Source organism: Scyliorhinus canicula, chromosome 10, assembly GCF_902713615.1.
Source record: "Scyliorhinus canicula chromosome 10, sScyCan1.1, whole genome shotgun sequence".
In the NCBI taxonomy this organism is placed as follows: Eukaryota; Metazoa; Chordata; class Chondrichthyes; order Carcharhiniformes; family Scyliorhinidae; genus Scyliorhinus; species Scyliorhinus canicula.
The window spans coordinates 66,983,080-67,008,919 of NC_052155.1; the positions used below are offsets into that span (position 1 = coordinate 66,983,080).

Below are 25,840 nucleotides of genomic sequence, written 5' to 3' on the forward strand. Positions count from 1 at the left end.
AAATGTAGCCCCTGTAGTTGAACGTATAGAGTACTCTTTCAAAAAATTTCCAGATGTTATAAAAATTATAAGTGTAGTAAACAGTGATGTGGATTGTGATAGACTTGGGGGGTTAAGTGGGGAAGGGGGGGGGGGGGGGGGGGGTTGGACAGGATGCTTAGTAGAATGTGTGGTCAGCTGAAAACAAGCTCAGAAATCCAAATGGATACATTTTGCTAGAAAGAAAAATGTCAGGCAATACAAACAAAAGGGTACAATTCTGTAGGGGGTGAAGGAGCACAGATACCTGGGTGTATATATACATTGATTGAAGGTGGCAAGGTACTTAATAATAACAATAATAATCACTTATTGTCACAAGTAGGCTTCAATGAAGTTACTGTAAAAAGTCCCTAGTCGCCACTTTGGTGAAGAATTAAAAACGGTGTACATGATTCTGGTCTTTATAAATAGACAATGGCCAGAATTCCCCCGCCGTTGAGATTCCCTGTTCCCGCCGGCAGCGCATCCCCACCCGTAGGTTTCCTGGTGGTGTGAGGTGGCTTCAACGGGAAATCCCATTGCCAAGCAGCGGGAGTAGAGAATCCTGCTGCCAGTGAATGGCCATGAATCCAGCCCAATGAGTATAAAAGCAAGGAAATGATGATGGACCATTATAAAATACTGGTTCTGCCACAATTATATATTATGTCCAATTTTGGGCACCTCAATTTCAGAAGAATATGAAGGCCATGGAGCGGATGCAGAGTGGATTTGCTAGAATGATTCCAGTTAAGCAGATAAGACTGGAGAATTTGGGGTTGTTCTTCTTAGAGCAGACAATGTTGAGATAGAAGTGTTCAAAACTTTGGGTGGTATATAATGGAGGCAGCAGGGGTCTTGCCAACTGGCAAGGGGGGTTGGCAAGGGACCCACATTGTCTCTATAAAGGAGCTGGAAATGCTGCCCGTCAAGATCTACCCGCCAACCAGAGATGGCAGTTCTTCATGGCTTGGCAGTGCCACCAGTGAGTCAGTGGCTGCTGCCAGTACTGCACCTACACAAGGATCACTCATGGACCCAGACACAGGTGAGTGATGGCAGGACAGGGTCACAGGATGGTTATTGTGGCAGTGGGGGGATTGTTGGAAAGTCAGCAGCAAAGACTGTGGGATGGCTCTCAGCAGACACCCCCTTCCCGATGCCACGGGGTCCGATTGAATGAGAAACCCATCCCAAGAGCTGCCAAGCAGTAATAAGGAGGAAGAGAAGGCAAATTGCCTCAGTCTGATCCTACACTTACCAGACAATTTTTTTTTTTTTAAACAGGAAAATCGCTTGTGAAGGTTTGGGATCAGTTCGTCCATATGCCCTAGGGGCAAGGATCTAGGAGTAGTCCAAAAGGACCAATTGTTATTATTTCTTTTTAAAATTCTTATTTTTAATTTTTTCAATTAAGGAGCAATCTAGCATAGCCAATCCACCTACCCTGCACATCTTTGGGTTGTGGGAGTGAGACCCACAATAAAAATAATATTTTTATTGTCACAAGTAGACTTGTATTAACACTGCAATGGAGTGTTACTGTGAAAAGTCCCTAGTCGCCACATTCCAGCGCCTGTTCGGGTACACAGAGGGAGAATTCAGAATTCTCAGCTGGTACGCATGGGGAGAATGAGTAAACACCAGTCAGTGACCTGGGGCCAGGATTGAACCTGGCTCCTCAGCACCGTGAGGCAGCAGTGCTCCCACTGTGCCACCGTGCAGTCCCTAAAGGAACCAAATAAGGGTGCATAATAAAAGGCAAGAAGCTAGACTGATTTAAAAATAAAACAAGAATGCATTACGTATCGTAGTCTTGAATGATCATTCCAACAGACCAGATTGCCATCAGGTATTCATTAAATCCATTAGGGCTTATATAATGTAGAGAGTCAGGTTTACGAGGGTCTCCATTTGAGCCTGTGAAATCAATACCAACCTGCAATTAAGCAAGAAAACATTTGCTGGAAATGATTACAAAGCACAACACAGATCATCAACATCGCCACATCAATGCTAAATGGAGCTCACGTTGGTTGTATTAAGAGTGGAACCCTTTGCTTTTGTTCTTTAAGTGAAAACTGAAGCTGATTTTTATTTAAGTTTTCCCCTCTAACGAGCATACGTGTCCATTAAGGAAACAAATTAAACAGTTATTTGCTTTATTATCAAATAATAGGGTAATTATTAAATACAAATTCATTTACACTACCATGATTTATAATATGTTTCCGTGGTCCAGAGTGTCCTGTAAGGAGAGCGCCTCTGGAAATTCCAAGTAAGAAGCGAGTGACTTTTCCAAAAGAAAAAATCTTTTTGCTTGCATTTTGCACTCAACTACGAACAAGGTGCACTCACCACGAGCCTAAAAGAAAGCTGCCCGCAAAGGTTTAGCAGGCTCTTGAGTGTCCATTTGAGGAAGTGACAAAGTTAATTGATGAGGGAAGGGCTGTAGATGTCATATGCATGGACTTCAGTAAAGCATTTGATAAAGTTTCCCATGGCAGGTTGATGGAAAAAGTGAAGTTGTATGGGGTTCAGGGTGTACTAGCTAGATGGATAAAGAACTGGCTGGGCAACAGGAGACAGAGAGTAGTGGTGGAAGGGAGTATCTCAAAATGGAGAAAGGTGACTAGTGGTGTTCCACATGGATCCGTGCTCGGACCACTGTTGTTTGTGATATACATAAATGATCTGGACGAAGGTATAAGTGGTCTGATGAGCAAGTTTGCAGATGATACTAAAGTTGATGGAGTTGCAGATAGCGAGGCGGACTGTCAGAGAATACAGCAAAATATAGATAGATTGGAGAGTTGGGCAGAGAAAGGGCAGATGGAGTTCAATCCAGGCAAATGCGAGGAGATGCATTTTGGAAGATCTAACTCAAGAGCAGACTATATGGTCAATGGAAGAGTCCTGGGGAAAATTGATGTACAGAGAGATCTGGGAGTTCAGGTCCATTGTACCCTGAAGGTGGAACACAGGTCGATAGAGTGGTCAAGAAGGCATACAGCATGCTTGCCTTCATCGGACGGGGTATTGAGTACAAGAGTCAGCAGATCATGTTACAGTTGTATCGGACTTTGGTTAAGCCACATTTGGAATACTGCATGCAGTTCTGGTCGCCACATTACCAGAAGGATGTGGATGCTTTAGAGAGGGTGCAGAAGAGGTTCACCAGGATGTTGCCTGGTATGGAGGGTGCTAGCTATGAAGAAAGGTTGAGTAGATTAGGATTGTTTTCATTGGAAAGACGGAGGTTGAAGGGGGACCTGATTGAGGTCTACAAAATTATGAGAGGTATGGACAGGGTGGATAGCAACAAGCTTTTTCCAGAGAGAAGTAAACCTTGGAAAATAGGCAACAGGTTTAGATAAAGGATCTGGATCGGCGCAGGCTGGGAGGGCCGAAGGGCCTGTTCCTGTGCTGTAATTTTCTTTGTTCTTTGTTCATTCTCAACATGACTTTCAATCAGACATGATCTATAGGGGATCCAGGGTGTTCAATATCAGTGAAGTTAACAAGGAGGCTGTACAGGCTCAGATCAAAGAATTCTCACCGACAGAAAATTAGGATGTAAAAAGCACAAATTATAATTCACTTTTTAATTACTTTTCTGAAAGCAAAATAAAGATTGGGACATACACATGGCTTTAAAGAGGAAATTAAAATATCACAAACAAACTTTAAAAACGAATAATTATTTTAAAGATCAGTAAATTATTATGGATTGAAGAGAATGGCATTCTACACAAACAAAGTCAGTTTTTCGTGAGCAGGGATTGTTTAGAACACCATTAAATGTTGATTTACAATTCATTCAAGACTAAGGGCGGTATTCTCCGCTCCCGATAAATATCGGGGTGGCCGTCTTGAAATCGGCCGAGGTTCACGACGGCCTCGGGGCCTGCTCCCCGCACCTAATTCACCCCCACCCAGGGGGCTAGGAGCAGGCCTCCGTCTTTCCCGGACGCACCTTGTTGCGCCGGAAATGATGCGCAAAATGGCGCATTTGTGAGATCATCTGCGCATGCGCGGGTTGCCGATTCCAACCCGCGCATGCACAGATGACTTCATCGTGCAGACAGCGCGAACTGCGCACGCGCGGTGGCCGTCTGTCTCCTCAGCCGCTCAGCAAGACGTGGCGGCTTGATCTTGCCGGGCGGCGGAGGGGAAAGAGTGTGTCCATTTTGGACGCTGGCCCGACGATCGGTGGGCACCGATCGCGGGCCTGTCCCCTCCCGAGCACAGTCGTTGTGCTCCCGTGCCAATCGGGCCCCTAGATGCCCCAAACGGGCATCTGGCGCCAGTTTCACGAATGCAGCGACCAGGTGTGGTTGCTGCCGTGGTGAAACAGGCGTGAAGGGCCGGCCACTCGGGCTCGGAGAATCGCTGTTCGCCGTGAAAAACGCCGAGCGGCGATTTTTCCGAGCGGTGTGGGGGGGGGGGAAGAATCGCTGGGGGCGCCAGTGGGGCGTGAAAAATGTCGGAAAGCCCTCCCACGATTCTCCCACGCCTCGTGGGGAGCGGAGATTTCCGCCCTTAACATTTTCAATGTTTTTTTACAGCAAGAATTAGGCATAAAATGTTGATGTTCATGGGAATTCACCAATTCTCTGCTGCCTTTATCTCTGAAGACTGCAACGGTGCACCCTGTAGAAGAACAGGGATCACTGACAATTTCTGGATTTCTACATTTAACTAAGTTTCTGTTAGTTTTAAACTGTAAGACAGGACTGAATGTTTCACCAACATTACCACTCCCATTTTCAGTGGGCGACAGTGGCGGAGGGGGGGGAGAAACGAGGGGAGAATCCCAAAGTAGCTTTTACGCTGACAGGATTTCCCCACTCAAGTGTCCCCACCCCTCTACAGTGATGTAATGGGTTCTCACCATGAAATGACGTGATCCCCATTTGTATACATTTCAATATAATTAGTGGGCCTCCATACTGTAACATCCCCCCACGTAGGAAAGCTCCCTCCCCCCAGTGGCAAGGTCTGATGGGTTCATGACAGGTTTTTAAAAATGGGGAGCTGGGGAACAGGATCCGTCGGGGGGGGGAGCACAAGTAAGTACTGTCCAGAAGGGAGAGGATCATGCTCAGGCAGTACCCTGGCACTGCTCCATGGGAGTGGGGCGAGTTCAGTGTCCAGCGAGATAAGGGTAGGGGGTGGTCTGTGTCCAGTGGGTGATTCGTTTTTTGTTTCATATCAGAGTGCCCTTCGTTCAGGAGCCAAAGTTGCTGGCTCATTCAGAGCCTGCCCTGCCAACATGACCATAATGGGACCTACCTCCTGTTTTTTGTCCCCAAGTGCTAAAAAAATAAACGAGAAAAGCCAGCAGCCCAGCCAGCAGGCTGCATTACCGCCTTTTCACCAGAGTCGACACTTTGAAAAGGAGAGGAAAACAAAACGGGAGAAATCCACCTCATAATACAAAAGCATAGATATTTAAATTTTAAAAAAGGTAACAAATAGCGTTATACTTTTCAGGAATGGATACTGGAATGTAGAACTATGGCAGATTAAGCTAACAGGTATTTTGCATCTGTCTTCACTACTTTCAAAAATTGGGGAAAATTGGGTTAAAATAAAAAGGGGAATTGATAAGGGCAGCTGTCTGAAGGAGGTTTTGATATGCGAATTAGCATACAGTGAGAAAAGCAAGTGTTTACATATGTGACTAGGGGAAAACAATGGGGTATAGAAGAGATAAGTTAAGTGGTGGGATAAAGAAATTGAGACTTATACGCTAAAAACTATATCCACAGGGTGGGTAACATCAAAGGGAAAGAATGATAGATCCATAGCACAATAACTGGAGAAAGGGACACAGTAGAGGCAGCTACCATCACAGCCATTCCCAGATACAGAGTTGGCCCCTCTGAAAACAAGTTATTACTAAAAGGGCAGCCGGTTAAAATCCAAAACTCAAAATGAGAAGATTATGCCTTCACTGAAACTAAAGACAGTTTTCCCCAAACGTGGACAAATAACCTGTGCATGGTGATTATCTGCTGGATTTAGCTCAGAGTTATGTAATATTAGATGTTGATTGGGAACAAGGGATGTTTCAGTGTTCAGAAGATGTAGATAGTTGGGAACAAAGAGGTAACTTCATACAACACTGTGTGTGTATAGCTATCATAGAATTCCTGCAGTGGAGAAGGAGGCCATTTGGCGCATCAAGTCAACACCGACCCTCCAAAGGAGCATCCTATTTAGGCCCCATCCCTTCCCCATAACCCTATAAACCTATCTAACCTTTGAACACTAAGGGGCAATTTAGCATGGCCAATCTACCTAAACTGCACATTAATGTAGTTAAGTGCACTGTTGTAGCATATTATAGTCCCTCTTGTCATGTGTTTTTCTTTTATGTTCATAAATATTCTTACTATTGATCACAAAAAAGACTGGACTATTCCCCCCCGGTTGTATATCTTTTCTCACATTATACCAATGAAAATATACACCACTACCAACGGTTTCCAAGTTACCCTGCTGGGTTTTGGGATACCCTTGCATTTAACATTAGCGGGGTTCATAACACTATAGAGGACATAAGTAACATCCCAGAAATAGCTGTAAATCAGAAAATGGAAGGGAGGAAGGGAGTCAGGAAAATTATAATCACAAAGGAAGTAGGATTGAGCAAATTATTGGGTGTGCAGGCTGACAAATTCCTGTGTGAACTTCACCCAAAAGGTTTGAAAGAAATGGCTAATGCGATAGTTAATACATTGGTTTCAATTTTCCAAACTTCCCTAAATTCAGGGAAGGTTCCATTATATTCGAAGATAGCAAATGTATCTCCTTTCTTTGAAAAGAGAGGGAGACAGAAAGCAGGAAGCTACAGGCCACTTAGCTTAACATCTGTCATAGTGAAAATGTTAGAAGCCATTATTAAAGATGTTAAAAAAAGACAGTTGGAAAAATTCAAGGCGATCAGGTACACTCTACATGGTTTTGTGAAGGAAATAATGTTTTAAAAAAATATTGGAGTTCTTTTGAAAGAACCACAAATGCTGTGGATTAAATTAAATCACTGGATTTTTATACTTTGACGTGGCACCTTATCAAATGCCTTCTGTTGCACAAAATTAAAGACCATGGTGTAGGGGGATAACACATTGGCATGGATAGGGGATTGGCAAGCTAACAGTAAACAGGTGTGTCTTTTTCTGGTTGGCATGATGTAATGAGTGCTTTGCCATAGCTATCAGTGCTGCGGCCTCAACGTTTTACAATTTCTATAAATGACTTGGATGAAGAAATTTGATGATGACACAAAGATAGGTAGAAAAGTAAATTGTGAAGAGGACACAAGGAGGTTACAAAGGGACATCGTGAGGTGAAGTAAGTGGGTAAAAATCTGATAAATGGAATATAATGTGACAAATTGTCCATTTTGGCAGGAAAAGTAAAAATGGTGAGTCATTTCACAGCTCAGGTGCAGAGGGATCTGAGAGTTCTAGTGCATGAATCACAAGAGGCTAGTATACATGTACAGCAAGTAATCAGGAATGCTACCAAAATGTTATTGTTTATTGCGACGGGAATTGATTACATAATTAGGGAGGTTATGCTCAGTTTTACAGGGCATTGTTGAGACCACATTTGGAATATTCTGGTCTCCGAAAGACATGGGGCAGTATTCTCCGCTCCCGACAAAAATCGGGATGGCCATCATGAAATTGGCCGAGGTTCACGACGGCCTCGGGGCCCGCTCCCCACACCTAATTCACCCGCACCCGGGGGGCTAGGAGCAGGCCTCCGTCTTTCCCGGCCGCGATCTCGTCGTGCCAGAAATGACGCGCAAAACGGCGCATTTGTGAGGTCATCCGCACATGCGCAGGCTGCCGGTTCCAACCCGCACATGTGCGGATGACTTCATCGCGCAGACGGCGCGAACCGTGCATGCGCGGTGGCCGTCTTTCGCCTCAGCCACCTGGCAAGACGTGGTGGCTTGATCTTGCCGACGGCGGAGGGGAAAGAGTGCGTCTGTTTTGGACGCTGGCCCGACGATCGATGGGCACCGATCGTGGGCCTGTCCCCTCCCAAGCACAGTTGTGGTGCTCCCGTGCCAATCGGTCCCCTAGATGCCCCAAACAGGCATCTGGCACCCGTTTCATGAATGCAGCAACCAGGTGTTGTTGTTGCCGTGGTGAAACGGGCGTGAAGGGCCGGCCCCTCGCCGTGAAAAACGGCAAGCGGCGATTTTTCTGAGCGGGGGGGAGAATCGCTGGGGGCGCCAGGCAGGGAGGCCCTCCGGCGATTCTCCCACGCCGCGTGGGGAGCAGAGAATTCAGCCCATGCTGTTAGGTGAATTGGGCATTCAGAATTCTCTCTCTGTGAACCCGAACAGGCGGCAGAATATGGCGACTAGGGGCTTTTCACAGTAACTTCATTGCGGTATTAATGTAAGCCTACTTGTGACAATGAAGATTATTATTTAAGGGAAGATGTAAATGCAGTAGAAGCAGTTCAGAGAAGATTCACTAGAATACCAGAAATGGGTGAGTTGTCTTATGAAAGGTTGGAGAGATTAGGTTGTAATACTACAGTCACCATCTGTGGTATTTCCTTGCAACTATAAGTTTAGAGAAGTAAGAGGTGACTTGATTGAAACCTTTTAGATGCTGAGGGTCTTGACATCAGTGTACCCTAACAGGTGCCATAGTGTGGCAACTAGGGGATTTTCACAGTAACGTCATTGCAGTTTAATGTAGGCCTACTTGTGACACTAAAAGATTTTTATTATTATGTTTCCTCTTGTTAAAGAATCTAGAACTGGGAAGGCCACTGCATAAATATAAGGATCACTTATTTATGAAGAGAGATAAGGAAAGATTTCTTCCTCGGAAGGTCATGAGTTTCTGGAATTCTCTTTCTCAAAAGACAGGAATCAGAGTTTTTGAATATTTTTAAGGCCGAGCTGGATAGATTCTTTATCAACAAAGGGATGAAAGGTTATTGGGGGTAGGCAGGAATGCGGGGCTGAGGTTGCAATCAGATCAGCCATGATCTTATTGACTGGCTGAGCAAGCTCAGGGGGCCAAGTGGTCTATTCCTGCTCTTCATTTATTTGTTTGTGTGTTCATAATATCACATTTTTTGTATTAATATAACTATCGAGACTGGAAACTCCCATCAAAAATCAATGAACTTCCAGATGACTCACCAGATTTTCCGACCAAACCCTGGCTGATGTCATTTGCTTAGTTAATATTAATGTAAGCTTTGTTTTTTAAGAGCACAGTTTATTCCATATTTACATTTAAGACCACTGCTTCCAACAGGCGAAATGGAAGAAAATGAAATTGAGATGATCAATGAGAATAGTGAAAGAAAAATCTAAGGATAGAGGTAAACTCTAAGGATTGAAGGTAATGAGGCCACATCATTAATTTGTTGCAGAAAATAAATTCATTAACTTCAATTCATTAAAGAAATAGGTTGAGTGCTAAAAAAACCCCTACATCCCTCATTTTCATTCCCAAAAAATAGAGCTGACATTCTTGATCAGTTTACATACTTGAGCAATTTACTCACAATGAAGTTCATTTGACAGCCACCCATGATATAGTCCAAGAAAGAGTACTCTTTCACAATCTGTAAATTAAACGTTCAGAAGCATGTCATTTTCTGTGGGCAATAAATTGATCGTCAATTACGCAATCCATCAATTTATATTCTTATCCAAGTATTAATATGCATTAGGGATGGGCACAAAATACTAATATTACCTGCGACACTGACCACCCATGAATGAATTTTGTTTTTTAAACTGTTAGAAAGCAGTCATTCCAATCAGTGAGAAGATTGTGAATCTTAATTTTTAATTAATAAAGGGATCGGCCTGATATGGATTTGACACTAGTTTTCTTCCAAACACAAAACTATATGGATTTTGCAATGGCACTTTTGGTGACCAACAATGCCATCTTGTTTTGAAAGGGATATCTCCTGTTGTCGAAGCCCATGCATTCCTTGTTTTTTAAAAAAGAAAATGGAGTGGTTTTTCAGATGAGGGTGGGAGGTCAAGTTAACTGGTTTATTTAATCTGTGTTCAGCTAAATAGAGGTGAGCATACCAAAGTCAAAATAATCATCAATTGCTCACTGCAAATTTACAATTGATTGCCATTTTTAAAATAGGGAAAATGTTAAAGTTGAAACTGAAATTACCAGTCAATCCAGGCCCTACTGTGTTTGATTCATATCTGCAGAAAATACTGTACTTCTCATGGGACTTGTAAATGACTTTTTAAAATTCATACTCTGCCAAATACAGTGTTAGTCTGGTTAAATAAATATGGTGGTAGACTGGAAGGGGCAGAAGAGTCATTGAAAATATCAGTGCACTAACCATGTTAGAGGTGGAGCTGTATAAAATGTCAAACAGATTTGCAAAAATAAATCTATTCTTGGAAATAAAAACTATGAAGTACTTACCTGGCACAATTTAAAACTCACGATTCCTGAGTTTCTGTATCTTCTCTTTTTTTGCTTCTTCTTTGGATTAATACACTCAAACTCTGCCTGCAAAAGAAACACTGTCAGAAATGTTGTAAAAGGTAAAGTTGCCATAATCCCAGATGACCATAGGGGGGCGGGGGGGGGGGGGGGGGGGTCACCACACTTTAGGCGAAGGCTAAGGCTTAGAAGGTGGAGCCTTCATGTATAACCTCAGCCGGGAATTGAACCCACCCTGTTAGCCTTGCTCTGTATCACAAACCAGGCGTCCAGCCTACTAAGCTAATTTGGCCCCAGATCATGAGAAATGGATACAGCACCACGGTGGCATAGCGGTTCGCACTGCTGCCTCAGGGCCGCACGGTAGCATGGTGGTTAGCATAAATGCTTCACAGCTCCAGGGTCCCAGGTTCGATTCCCGGCTGGGTCACTGTCTGTGTGGAGTCTGCACGTCTTCCCCGTGTGTGCGTGGGTTTCCTCCGGGTGCTCCGGTTTCCTCCCACAGTCCAAAGATGTGCGGGTTAGGTGGATTGGCCATGCTAAATTGCCCGTAGTGTCCTACAAAGTAAGGTTAAGGGGGGGGTTGTTGGGTTACGGGTATAGGATTGAGTCGTGGGTTTGAGTGGGGTGATCATTGCTCGGTACAACATCGAGGGCCGAAGGGCCTGTTCTGTGCTGTACTGTTCTATGTTCTATAGTGCAGGGTTCCAGGTCAATTCTGGCCTCGTGTGACTATGTGGAGTTTGCACTTTCTCCCCGTGTCTGTGTGTATGTCCTCCGGGTTCTCCGGTTTCCTCCCACAGTCCAAAGGTGTGCAGGTTAGGTGGTTTGGCCATACTAAATTGCCCCTTATTTTCCAAAAGGTTAGGTGGGGTTACTGGGTTATGGGGATTGGGTGGAGGTGTACGGTGCTCTTTCCAAGGGATTAAAGGATGCAGACCCAATGGGCTGAATAGCCTCCTTCTGCACTGTAAATTCTATGATTAAACTGATGCATTGTATTCAATGTGTGAACAGACCATTTATATACACAGAGAATGCAAGGAATTTTAGTAGATTTGACTAACTCAACAGTTTTTTTCGCGCAGAATATTTTTGTATTTAGAATTACCCCTATGTTAAGTTTGCCAAGAATGCTTCAAAGCTTCTTTAGAACAGCCGCACCAGTTCATAGGCAGGTTGCCGTGGGTGAAGTGCAATAAGTTTATTCCCAAAACAAAGAGGGCCGGTCATACTTATGGGAATTTAATCATACCAGTGGCCTGTTAGAGTGGTATTATCAGAGACTTATTTTCAGATTGAGTACCTGCCTTTGTGGCCCATAACAGTACCAGGTGCAGAGGAAGTGAAAAGGTGGAGCATCATAGAGAAGGAAAAAAAACTGATTTAGTATTGGAAATATTTATATTAAGTAAATTAAAAATTTTCACAGTAACTTAATTGCAGTGTTAATGTATGCCGACTTGTGACACTAATAATTATTATTAATAAATGGTTCGTCCACACCAATCAAGGGCAAGATTAGATCCTAAATATCTCTGATCAGAATGCGAACCTAGAGGATAACACATTCCTTTTGATGTGACCACCACCTTACAGAACCAATTTCATAGTTTTGTAAATCCTCAGTGGTGAACTTTGAAATTAATTATGTGACAAACTAGGCTAACTTGAAAAGAGTTCTGGCCAATTTAAACATTAATACTGATTTCTACTGGAATACAGTTTAAAAACAATTGGTTACCAAAACTTCACTTGAAAAGACAGTCACTCTTGTTGAATATTATTTTACAATGGCCTTGAATTTCCAGGATAGCACTTACATAGAAATTATGCCAAGAGCTACACTAGGTTCCCCATAGATTTAGTAATGGGAACTTAAACCAATATTTCTGGGCATATCATTTATCTTTTGCTGACACATATAGCAAAGTGTAAAATGGGCACAAATGCAGCATTAATTGTCCATGATTTTGTGTTATACCTCGGGATGGAAGGGGATGGAGTCTATGCCTTCCCTCCTGGCATGTTTGGAGGTGGGGAGATCACTCAAATCAGGTCAGTGGGAGGGTGCTTTGTGAGCATTCCACTGCCTTCCTACCTCTGCCTGAAGTAAGTCCCAAGCAGGTAGGCCTATGGTAAGACTTCCTGCGCTGCTGCCAACTGAGGTCCATCAGTGGCCAATGCCCATTCATGGTATTAACCTAGCTGTGGGCAGGTCTATCTGCATGTGCTGTGCGCAATCACTAAACCTGTCTGAGCTGCCTGTGATTTCTCCCAGTAGATGCCTCATTCAAATGGCACTCAGTGTCTGATAGATGGATCCGATATCAGGAAGGTGGGGGGCAGCTGAGAGCCACCCCTTGCTACTGCCCTCCCTCCGCTCCCCTATCATGACCCCCACCCATGAAACCCATCCCACCATGAATTACCCTGTCTTAGGCCACTACACGATTCTGGTGTAGGCTTACAGCCACACTCTCCCTATGTCTGCGTGGGTTACCTCCGGGTACTCTGGTTTCCTCCCACAAGTCCCGAAAGATGTGCTTGTTAGGTGAATTGAACATTTTGAATTCTCCATCTGTGTACCCGAACAGGCGCTGGAGTGTGGTGACTAGGGGACTTTCACAGTAACTTAATTGCAGTGTTGATGTAAGCCTACTTGTGACACTAATAAAGATTATTAATTAACTAATGTTGTAACTCAATTTATCAACAGGAAACAAGTTAAGAGCAAGGAGCAAGTGAGGTGGTGGGAAGGTCTGAAACATAAATGATCGGTTCTTCCACAGTGTCACTTAAGCTGGGTCAGAAATTTAACTGGACTAGCCAGATAAAAACTGTGGAGACAAGAGCAGGCTCTTTTACTTTACTTGTTTTTTGCATTATTAATTATAATTGTTATATAATTATCATGTTCAATAAAATTGCTGATTTAACACATTACTTGGCATTGTCACTTATTCATGCATGTCCAGAGTATGCCTCAAAACTTAAGTGAGACTCTAAAAGGAATTCTCATACCCTTACACTGGATCTCCAGCAGCGGTCATGCTTGACAGCAGCCATGGCCTCCTGATAAGGAAAAGAGCTTCATTCCTAGCATTTCCTCCTGTCGTCTCAAGTGGTTGACTATTTCACTCCAGATGCTGCAGTGAATCCTGGAAGCAGTGTCCCTTTAAACCAAATTTCTATTTCCAATCCACCCCTTGAAACGTTCTCAAAAGTAAAGTCTGATAAACGGAGGGTGTCATTTTCTGTGCCCACCCCCTGCGGTGTGTTTTGTGGCAACACAGGCAGCCTGCCATTGACTGAAAGATCTTGCCACTGTCAATGGGTTTTCCCGTTGATCCCAACCTCTGCCGCCAGGGAATCTGTAGTGGGAGGGGGTCGCCGTCAGCAGGACTGGAAGATCCCGCCGGTGGGAACGGCTGGAAAATCTCGGCCGAGTCACCATCAAATTCCTCTCGCAAGCATGTCGAAATATTCAAGCTGTTGGCACATGTTTGGCCATCAATCTGGACGTATGTCCATAAATCAAACTCCTGCTCCTGATTTTGTATTATAGTTTACCACCCCGGATGTAAGCTTATTCATTGTCTTGGCTTGTAGTTCAAGGGTCATCAAATGCAGTGAGAAAAATAACTTATGATGAATAAAAGATAACTTTTATTTTAGTATTCCAGTTTAGAAAGGGAATACAAACATGCAGACCATATAGCCATCCATCAATGGTCAATATAAACAACAAAGTCTTGAGAAAACACAATTAGTTATCACTCCTGATTAATTATTTGACTTAATCAAAGCACAATCAAACAAGGTCCACAAAGTAATTTTAAGTATTCAAAATCTCCTTCATAGATCTTGTCCAACCCAAACTTCTGCAGCAGCTGGCAAGTGAACAGAAGCCTGTGCGGTATGCTGTCGTGCAGTTTGTGTAAAATCAAAAGCAAGGCAGAAATAAAATGCAAAAACTCTAAGCTCTTCGGGATTTCTGCCCCCCCCAAGGATCCTTGATCCAGTGAAGGGTTGCAGGCAGCCACTTCTTGACCTGCTGCAGTCCAGATGGTGTAGGTACATCAACGGTGCTTTTAGGGAGGGTGTTGCAGGGTTTTGGCCCCGCAACAATGAATGAATGATAATATAGTTCAAAGTCAACATGGTGTGTGGCTTGGCAGAAAACTTGCATGTGGTAGAGTTCTATACAGCTGCTACCCTTGTTCATTTAGTAGAGTTTGTGGGTTAGGAAGGTGCTGTCAAAGGAGCCTTGGTGAACTGTTGCAATGCATCTCGTAGATTGCACACACAGCTACTACTATGCGTCTATAATATTTAAGGTGACAGAGTACTGCTCAAGTGGGCTGCTTTGTCCTGGATGATGTCAAGCTTCTGGAGTGCTGTTGGAACCAAATGCATCCAGGCAATTGGTGAGTATTCCATCTCACTTCTGAATTGTATTTTATAAATGGTGCACAGACTTTGTGGAGTCAAGAGGTGAGGTATTTGCCATAGAATTCCCAGGTTCTGAGCCTGCCCTTGAACTCACAGCATTTATATGTCTAATCAAGTTAAATTTTGATCGATGCTAACTCCAGATTAAGTGACATCATGAAGCCAATAATTTAACTTTCAGAACATCCCACATCCTCACTGCTCCTCCCTCTTCACTTATTTTCCATAGCCAAATTTGGTTCAACAGAACTTTGTAAGTGCTTAACTACACTATTTGTCAGCCTTCTACGACACTAGATAATCAAGATCAAGTGAAATTTTCAGGTGAGGTTAATAATTGGAGGATGACTGCAGATACAACTTAAAATCCAGTTTTAAAAAGACATACAGTCTCTCATATTTTTATAAAAGGCTTTGATAGCAACTTACTTGGGGGGGGGGGGTGGTCAGTGTGGGATTCATGGCAACAGGTCAGCAGAGATTGATGGCAGTGGCTTGGGGGAAGAGGGGAGGAACATTGCTAAGAATTTTAAATAAATAAACAGCTGCCTTCTAAATCATAGATTTACCAAATTCACTACTAAGGAAAGCTTTCCTCCCATCTCCTGCAAGAATGTGATGGCCCCATTCCATTCTAATTCAGCACATGACACTCGACTCCCGCAGAAAATTAGTAACTTTCTTTCCAATACTCCCATACTCAGTAATCCCAGCCAATGCTCCCGAACTTCAGCAGCTCAGCATTTCTACACCCCCATTTGCTTTCCCACCATTATCACGATCAGTAATTCCCTCCAATCCTGCCCATCTCCTGGGTATTCCAGTCTCAATGATCAGAAACACATTGGGCTGAAAATTAACTTCACAAGAAGCACAATATGAGCAATTAACAAATCAACAGTTTACTTTACACCCTGTCAAATTTTATTTGCAATTGAAGTCCATAGGATGGAAAATTAGGCAGGTTATAGAGCAGGCTGCCAATTTACTATTGTCCAGTTTTGCATTACTGTCAAAATTAAATGTTACCTGCCTTGGCTGTCTTTTCTTGTGCCCCAATATCCCTCAGCATTACCAAACAAACACTCCTAACATTTCACTGCAACTAGGCACAGACCCTGCAGCCTACTACTGAGCTACCAGATACCAGGAAACCATTTGCCACCAACTTCATTGGTATCCTGGGCTTTAAAACAAGGTAAACAGTAAAACTTAAACATAAACATATCACGACTATATTCTGTAATAAAACTAAACATTGACTTGTTCAATGACAATAAATGAATGGCCCTGATAATTCATGCTGCATTTTACAGCACAAAACTATAGCTATAAACTTGTGCTCTCTGGTGATGAGCTTGGAGGCTGCACCTCAACAGTCGACTTTAGCTCACAAATTCTTTCCCACTTCATCATCATAGACCAATACGCTCCACCCTCTGGAATTCTTTTTCAAACGTTCTTGGCCTTAGTTTCACTCTCCCCTACTGCTTTACTGATTTCTCCTGTAACATGATACTAAAAACCATGCAGAAGGTTCCCTACCAAAGAAACAATGAAGTGAAATGTAAAATAAATGCAAATTCTGGCTTGCCCTCGCTCATCTTCTCACAACTGACTGAAAGGAAGGCATTAGCAAAGGCCTAGATACAAAGCACCTCACCAACCTGTCGGACGGTGCAGAATGGGAACTTAATGGCGAAATTATAAATGCAAATTGATACTCTGACAACTTGCCACAATTTAATTTTCTTTGATTCTTTTTTTTAAAGCAGAAGAAAATAGCCGGATGTATTAAACAGGAATATTATAAATAAAACAACAAACTTACTGGTGAACTCTGCGATGCCATTTGCAACATCTGCATATTTGTTTCAAATGTTCCTATTAGATCATGTGATCCATCGTTGTCATAATCGTAGCAGGTTACCTGTAAAAGATACATTAAGTAGGTTGAAGATTATAGAAACTAACTGACGGAGGAGTTTACATCTGTGTAGTACCTAGCTACTTCCCAAAGTACTTCATCACCCACAAAATACTTTTAAGTTCAGTAATTTACAGCCACCACAGGTTTCTCAGTTGGAGCGACCCTCTCTGCCCGCTCCCCCCACCCCAAATCCCACCTCACTCCCCACACAGAAAGGGCTGGATTAAATTCTAACCTATATTCCAGCATGTGACCTTTACAAATGATTAACCGGATGTAACAAATGTGCTAGATAAACAGCAGTCATATTGCAAGCAAATACAATGCTTAATAAAGGCAGCAGTGAACTGGAGTGTTGTTGAACAGATTTAAAATTTGACAAAAGATGCCTGCTCATTTGCTTATTAAAGACATGCTCCAAGATTGTGTTTTTCAAAGTAAAAATGCTTTGTCAGGCTGTTAATTCAGTTTAACGAGAAACATGTGAAAGGGAGAATGAAAGAGGTCAAAACAGAGGGAGCACATGCGGATGAGCTGGAGAGTTCACAACTTTAACTAGACTATAGATACTTTTTCAGTCCAGCAAATCCTCCTTTACTGAAGCTAATACAAGTTTGTTTACATAATAATCTTTTCAATAAGAAAGCTGCAAAGTAAATATTTCTTAACTATTCAGTAAGAAAAATGAGAAATACCTTGATTGGTTTCTGCAAGTCACTATTGCACAGTGACTGCAAAGGAATTTTATACGGTTTCCAAGTGGGGTTTAAATTTCTTTTTATGACCTGAAAATAATTTTTTGAAAACAATAAATGCATTATCGTACCACAAAAGTATTTGCTGTTCAGTATCTTTTGTCATAATAACTGCATTAAGGTATAGTTCAGGAGCTGGACGCAATGGAGGATAGGATCTGGAAATGTCACACGTGTTTAAGGATGTATTCTGATCCCGGACCAGACCCCAACATTGGCTAGGATGCTGGACAGAAACCCCAATATTTTATTTTAACTTTGGAAGTCTGTGAGGAAAGGATAGCTCACTCCAGAAGAACATAAGACATAGGAGCAGAATTAGGCCACTCGGCCTATCGAGTCTGCTCCACCATTCAATCATGCCTGATATTTTCTCATCCCCATTCTCCTGCCTTCTCCCCATAACCCCTGATCCCCTTATTAATCAAGAAGTGATAATCCAGGAGTGACTTCACACAAAATAGGGATATAGTATAATAAAATAAACTTTATTACCAACACAGTATTAAAATATCTTTCACATCACACAAGCAAATAGCTTACAATTACCCCTTTAACACTGCTAATCAATACAGTGACACAATAATTCTTAACTGCGACCAGTGGAGAGGGTGGCATAGTGGTCATGTCATTGCCTAGTAGTCCAGAGCACCAAGCTAGTTACTCTGAGGATGTGCGTTCAAATCCCAACGTGCCAGCTGGTGAAATTTATACTCCGTTAATAAATCTAAATGATGAAAGAGCTACGTTCCGAAAACTCGTGATTCCAAACAAACCTGTTAGACTTTAACCTAGTGGTGTAAGACTTTTTTGATGAACTTAGAGCTTGGATTAGTACTTGGAACTATGATGTTGTTGCCATTACAGAGACCTGGTTGAGGGAAGGACAGGATTGGCAGCTAAACGTTCCAGGATTTAGATGTCAGAGGGGGATGTAAAAGGCGTAGCGAAGTTGCGCTACTGGTTAGGGAGAATATCACAGCTGTACTACGGGAGGACACCTCAGAGGGCAGTGAGGCTATATGGCTAGAGATCAGGAATAAGAAGGGTGCAGTCACAATGTTGGGGGTTTACTACAGACCTCCCAACAGCCAGCGGGAGATAGAGGAGCAGATATGTAGACAGATTTTGGAAAAGAGTAAAAACAACAGGGTTGTTGTGATGGGAGACTTCAACTTCCCCAATATTGACTGGGACTCACTTAGTGCTAGGGGCTTAGATGGGGCATCCCATTGTAAGGAGCATCCAAGAGGGCATCTTAAAACAATATGTAGACAGTCTAACTAGGGAAGGGGCTGTACTGGACCTGGTATTGGGGAATGAGCCCAGCCAGGTGGTAGAAGATCCAGTAGAGGAGCATTTCAGGAACAGTGACCATAATTCAGTAAGTTTTAAAGTGCTGGTGGACAAGGATAAGAGTGGTCCTGGGGTGAATGTGCTAAATTGGGAGAAGGCTAATTATAACAATATTAGGCGGGAACTGAAGAACCTAGATTGGGGGCGGATGTTTGAGGATAAGAACATAAGAACTAGGAGCAGAAGTAGACCGTCCGGCCCTTCGAGCCTGCTCCGCCGTTCTATAAGATCATGGCTGATCTTTTCGTGGTCTCAGAACCACTTACCCGCATTCTCGCCATATCCCGTAATTCCTTTATTTAAAAAAAAACATCTACCCTATCTTTAAATATATTCAATGAAGTAGCGTCTACTACTCCTTTCGGTAGGGAATTCCATACTTTAACCACCCTCTGAGTGAAGAAGTTCCTCCTTGATTCAGTCCTAAATCTGCTCCCCCTAATCTTGAGGCTATGCCCTCTTGTCCTACTTTCACCTACCAGTGGAAACATCCTTTCTACTTCTATCTTATCCATTCCCTTCAAATTTTTATATGTTTCTATTAGATCCCCCTCAACCTTCTGAATTCCATTGAATATAATCCCAATCTACTCAGCCTCTCCTCATATGATAACCCCCTCAACTCCGGAATCAGCCTAGTGAACCTCCTCTGCACCCCCCTCTAGTGCTAGCACATCCTTTCTCAAGTGTGGAGATCAAAACTGCACACAGTACTCCAGGTGTGGCCTCACCAGCACCTTGTACAACTGCAACATTACCTCTCTACTTTTAAACTCAATCCCCTTGGCAATTCCTAATTACTTGTTACACCTGCAGACCAACCTTGTGTGACTCATGCACAAGTACACCCAGGTCCCGCTGCATAGCAGCATGCTGCAGCTTTTTACCATTTAAGTAATAATCCGTTCTATTGTTACTCCTACCAAAATGCACAACTTCACACTTATTGACATTATACTCCATCTGCCAGACCTTTGCCCACTCACTCAATGTGTCAATGTTCCTCTGTAAGGTTTTACAGTCCTCAGTACACTTTGCTCTGCCACACACCTTCGTGTCATCTGCAAACTTGGATACCTTACACGTAGTTCCCAACTCCAAATCGTCTATATAAATTGTAAATAATTGTGGTCCCAACACCGATCCCGGAGGCACACCACTCGTCACTGATTGCCAGCCAGAATAGCACTCATTTATTCCCACTCTTTGTTTCCTGCTAGACAACCAATCCTCTATCCATGTTAGTACTCTACCCTTAACACCATGCATCCTTATCTCATGCAGCAGCCTCTTGTGCGGTACCTTGTCAAAGGCCTTTTGGAAATCTAGGTACACCACATCCACTGGGTCCCCTTTGTCTACCTTGCTCGAAATATCTTCATAGAATTCCAAGAGATTCGTCAAGCATGACCTGCTCTTCATGAATCCATGCTGCGTCCGTTCAATGGGACAATTTCTATCGAGGTGCCCTCCTATCTCTTTCTTGACAATAGACTCAAGCATCTTCCCCACAACAGAGGTTAAGCTAACATGTCTATAATTCCCCATCTTTTGTCTACTTCCCTTTTTAAACAGTGGCATCACATTTGCTGTTTTCCAATCCTCTGGGACTGCCCCAGTGTTCAGCGAATTTTGGAAAATTACCGCCAGTGCATCTGCTATTACTCCAGCCATCGCTTTCAGTACCCTGGGATGCATTCCATCAGGGCCAGGAGACTTATCTATCCTGAGCTCCATTAGCTTGCCCAACACTTGCTCTTTCGTGATAGTAATGGTTTCCAGGTCCTCACCTACCTTCTTCTCTCGGTCAATTGCTGGCATGTTATTAGTGTCCTCCACTGTGAAGACCGATACAAAATATTTATTCAATGCCTCTGCCATTTCATCATATCCCATAACGAAATGACCACTCTCATCCTCTAACGGACCACTGTTTACTTTAGCCACTCTTTTTAGTTTTATATAATTATAAAAACTTTTGCTATCTGTCCTTATATTCTGTGCCAATTTTCTTCCGTGTTCTACCTTACTTTTCTTTATGGCTCTTTTCGTGGCTTTCTGCTGACCTTTAAAGTTTTCCCAATCTTCTAGTTTCCCGCTGATCTTGGTCACTTTGTAAGCCTTCTCTTTCAATTTGACAGCCTCATGTATCTTCTTAGACACCCATGGTAGATTACCTCTTTTCTTACAATTCTTCCTTTTCACTGGAATATACTTTTGTTGAGCACTATGAAAGATTTCTTTGAAAGTACTCCACTGCTCCTCAACTGTCCTACCATAAAATATTTGTTTCCAGTCTACTTTAGTGAGGTCATTCCTCATTCTATCGTAGTCCCCTTTGTTCAAGCATAGGACACTGGTATTGGATTCTATCATCACACTCTCCATCTGTATGCTAAATTCAACCATGCTGTGATCACTCCTCCCAAGAGGATCCCTAACGATGAGGTCATTAGTTATTCCTGCCTCATTACACAGGACCAGATCTAGGATAGCTTGCTCTCTCGTCGGTTCCATTACATATTGTTCCAGAAAACTATCCCAGATACATTCAACAAACTCCTCTTCAAGGCTACCTTGACCGAGCTGATTTGACCAATCTATATGCAGATTAAAATCTCCCATGATAACTGCTGTACCCTTTTCACAGGCATTAGTTATCTCTTCATTTACTGCACGTCCCAGTGTGATGCTATTATTGGTGGCCTATGACTAACGCCTATCAGTGTCTTTTCTTCTTAGAATTTCTCATTTCTACCCAAATGGATTCAACCTCATTCTCCATAGAACCTATATCATCCCTCAATGCCACCCTGATGTCATCCTTGATTATTAGTGCTACTCCACCTCCCTTACATACCTGTCTATCCCTCCGAAACGTCTGGTACCCCTGGATATTTAACTCCCAGTCGTGACCATCCTGGAACCATGTCTCCGTAATGGCTATCAAGTCATATTCATTCGCGATGATTTGTGCCGTTAATTTATCAACTTTGTTACGAATGCTACGAGCATTCAGGTAAAGTGCCTTAATGCTGACTTTCTTATCATTATTAGAGAAATTGGACATCATGAGATGTCCTAAGTTATCCTTCCTTTTTGCTTCATTCCTAGTCTGCCTTGAACTTAAACCCACCTGTACACGTGCTAACCTGCTGCTTATCCTTCCATTTAACTCCCTACTCCCTGTCGTTTTCCCTTCCCCCCGACTCAGAAGTTTGAAGTCCTACTGACCACCTTATTTATCCTTTTCGCTAGAACACTGGTTCCAGATCGGTTCAGGTGGAGGCCGTCCCAACGGTACAGATCCCCCTGGTTACAAAACTGGTGCCAATGCCCCATGAAATGGAATCCTACTTTCCCGCACCAATCCCTTAGCCACGTGTTTACTTCCATAACTTTCTTATCCCTATGCCAATTAGCACGTGGCTCGGGCAGTAATCCGGAGATTATGACCCTCGAGGACCTGTTCTTCAATTTCCTTCCTAGTGCTTGATAATCCCCAAACAGGTCCTCCGCCCTAGCCTTGCCTGTGTTGTTAGTCCCAACGTGGACCACAACAACTGGATCCTCCCCCTCCCACTCCAGTATCCTTTCAAGCCGGTTGGAGATGTCCCGCACCCTGGCACCGGGCAGGCAACACACCATGCGGGACTCCCTATCCGGCTTGCAAAGGATATTATCTGTCCCTCTAATTATAGAATCTCCTATAACAACTACTTGTCTTTTTGCTCCCCCATCTTGAATGGCCTTTTGCACCATGGCGTCTTGGTCAGCTGGTTCATCCTGTCCACAGCCCTTTTCCTCATCCGCACAGGGAGCAAGAATCTCATACCTGTTGGACAAGGTCAAGGGCTGACGCTTCTGCTCCTGAACTCCGAATCCCCCTACCTGCCTCACTTACAATCACACCCTGTTTTTCCTGAACACTTACTGAATTTGAATTACTTAATCTACCGGGTGTGACTGCCTCCTGAAGCAAAACGTCCAGGTAACTCAGATAAATCAACATCTGACATTTGGGAGGCTTTCAAGCGTCAGTTGAAAGGAATTCAGGACCGGCATGTTCCTGTGTGGAAGAAGGATAAATACGGCAAATTTCAGGAACTTTGGATAACAAGAGATATTGCAGGCCTTGTCAAAAAGAAAACTGAGGCATTTGTCAGGGCTAGAAACCTGGGAACAGACAAAGCCTATGTGGAATATAAGGAAAGTAGGAGGGAACTTAAGCAAGGAGTGAGGAGGGCTAGAAGGGGTCACAAAAAGTCATTGGTAAATAGGGTTAAGGAAAATCCCAAGGCTTTTTACACATACATAAAAAGCAGCACGGTAGCATGTGGATAGCACAATCGCTTCACAGCTCCCAGGGTCCCAGGTTCGATTCCGGCTTGGGTCACTGTCTGTGCGGAGTCTGCACATCCTCCCCGTGTGTGCGTGGGTTTCCTCCGGGTGCTCCGGTTTCCTCCCACAGTCCAAAAATGTGCGGGTTAGATGGACTGGCCATGATAAATTGCACTTAATGTCCAAAATTGCCCTTAGTGTTGGGTGGGGTTACTGAGTTATGGGGATAGGGTGGAGGTGTTGATCTTGGGTAGGGGGTAGGGTGCTCTTTCCAAGAGCCGGTGCAGACTCGATGGGCCGAATGGCCTCCTTCTGCGCTGTAAATTCTATGTAAAAAAGAGGGTAGCCAGGAAAAGGGTTGGCCACTGAAGGACAGGTGAGGGAATCTATCTGTGGAGCCAGAGGAAAGGGTGAGGTACTAAATGAATACTTTGCATCAGTATTCACCAAAGAGAAGGAATTGGTGGATGTGAGTCTGGAGAAGGGTGTGTAGATAGCCTGGGTCACATTGAGATCCAAAAAGACGAGGTGTTGGGCATCTTGAAAAATATTAAGGTAAATAAGTCCCCAGGGCCTGATGGGATCTCCCCCAGAATACTGAAGGAGGCTAGAGAGGAAATTGCTGAGGCCTTGACAAAAATCTTTATCCTCAGTCTTCAGGTGATGTCCCAGAGGACTGGAGAATAGCCAGTGTTGTTCGTTTGTTTAAGAAGGGAAGCAAGGATAATCCGGAGAACTACAGGCCAGTGAGCCCTAACATCAGTGGTAGGGAAATTATTGGAGAGAATTCTTCGAGACAGGATCTACTCCCATTTGGAAGCAAATGGACGTATAGTGAGAGGCAGCATGATTTTGTGAAGGGGAGGTCATGTCTCACTAACTTGATAGAGTTTTCCGAAGAGGTCACAAAGATGATTGATGCAGGTAGGGCAGTGGATGTTGTCTATATGGACTTCAGTAAGGCCTTTGACAATGTCCCTCATGGTAGACTGGTACAAAAGGTGAAGTCCACACGGGATCAGGGGTGAGCTGGCAAGGTGGATACAGAACTGGCTAGGTCATAGAAGGCAGAGAGTAGCAATGGAAGGGTGCTTTTCTAATTGGAGGCTATTGACTAGTGGTGTTCCGCAGGGATCAGTGCTGGGACCTTTGCTGTTTGTAGTATATATAAATGATTTGGAGGAAAATTAAACTGGTCTGATTGGTAAGTTTGAAGACGACACAAAGGTTGGTGGAATTGCGGATAGCGATGAGGACTGTCAGAGGATACAGCAGGAGTTAGATCTTTTGGAGACTTGGGAGGAGAGATGGCAGATGGAGATTAATCGAGACAAATGTGAGGTAATGCATTTTGGAAGGTCTAATGCAGGTAGGGAGTATACAGTGAATGGTAGAACCATCAAGAGTATTGAAAGTCAGAGAGATCTAGGTGTACAGGTCCACAGGTCACTGAAAGGGGCAACACAGATGGAGAAGGTAGTCAAGAAGGCATACGGCATGCTTGTCTTCATTGGCCAGGGCATTGAGTATAAAAATTGGCAAGTCATGTTGCAGCTGTTTAGAACCTTAGTTAGGCCATACTTGGAGTATAGTGTTCAATTCTGGTCGCCACACTACCAGAAGGATGTGGAGGCTTTAAAGAGGGTGCAGAAGAGATTTGCCAGGATGTTGCCTGGTATGGCGGGCATTAGCTATGAGGAGCGGTTGAATAAACTCGGTTTGTTCTCACTGGAACGATGGAGGTTGAGGAGCGACCTGATAGTGGTCTACAAAATTATGAGGGGCATAGACAGAGTGGATAGGCAGAGGCTTGTCCCCAGGGTAGAGGGTTCAATTACTAGGGGGCATAGGTTTAAGGTATGAGGGGCAAGATTTAGAGTAGATGTATGAGGCAAGTTTTTTTACACAGAGCGTAGTGGGTGCCTGGAATTCCCTGCCGGAGGAGGAGGTGGAAGCAGGGACGATAGTGACATTTAAGAGGCATCTTGACAAATACATAAATAGGATGGGAATAGAGGGATACGGACCCAGGAAGTGTAGAAGATTGTAGGTTAGTCGGGCAGCATGGTCGGCACAGGCTTGGAAGGGCCGATGGGCCTGTTCTGTGCTGTACTTTTCTTTGTCTTTTGTACTTTATTTTCATTCAATAATAAAACCATCACAGATCCCAATCCACTTTGAAAAACAGTTCGTACTCAGATATACGTACTGTATAGAGGTGTCTTGGATACTTCTTAAATTTTTCTCATAACTTTAACGAATTATAGCTTTGTATATACAATTGTCTCCAATGAATTGTTAGCAACATAAATGTCAAAATGGTGTAACGCCAATTCGAAACTCATTGGGCTGGATTTTCCGCACCCAGACACCAAAATCGCGGCCGGCACCATGGCAGAGATTCCAGTTTGACGCAGAAACGGGACTGGCGCCAGTTCGCCGATTCTGCGTGCAGAAATGGGCTTACTCAGGGAGTACGGTGTGCCGCCTGGGGCCATTGC

At 43.6% G+C, this 25,840-nt stretch overlaps 1 pseudogene; it reads right to left on the minus strand.

Moving 5' to 3' along the window:
* The window catches only part of LOC119972431, a 56,619-nt pseudogene that overhangs the window by 17,537 nt on the left and 13,242 nt on the right, over positions 1-25,840 (minus strand).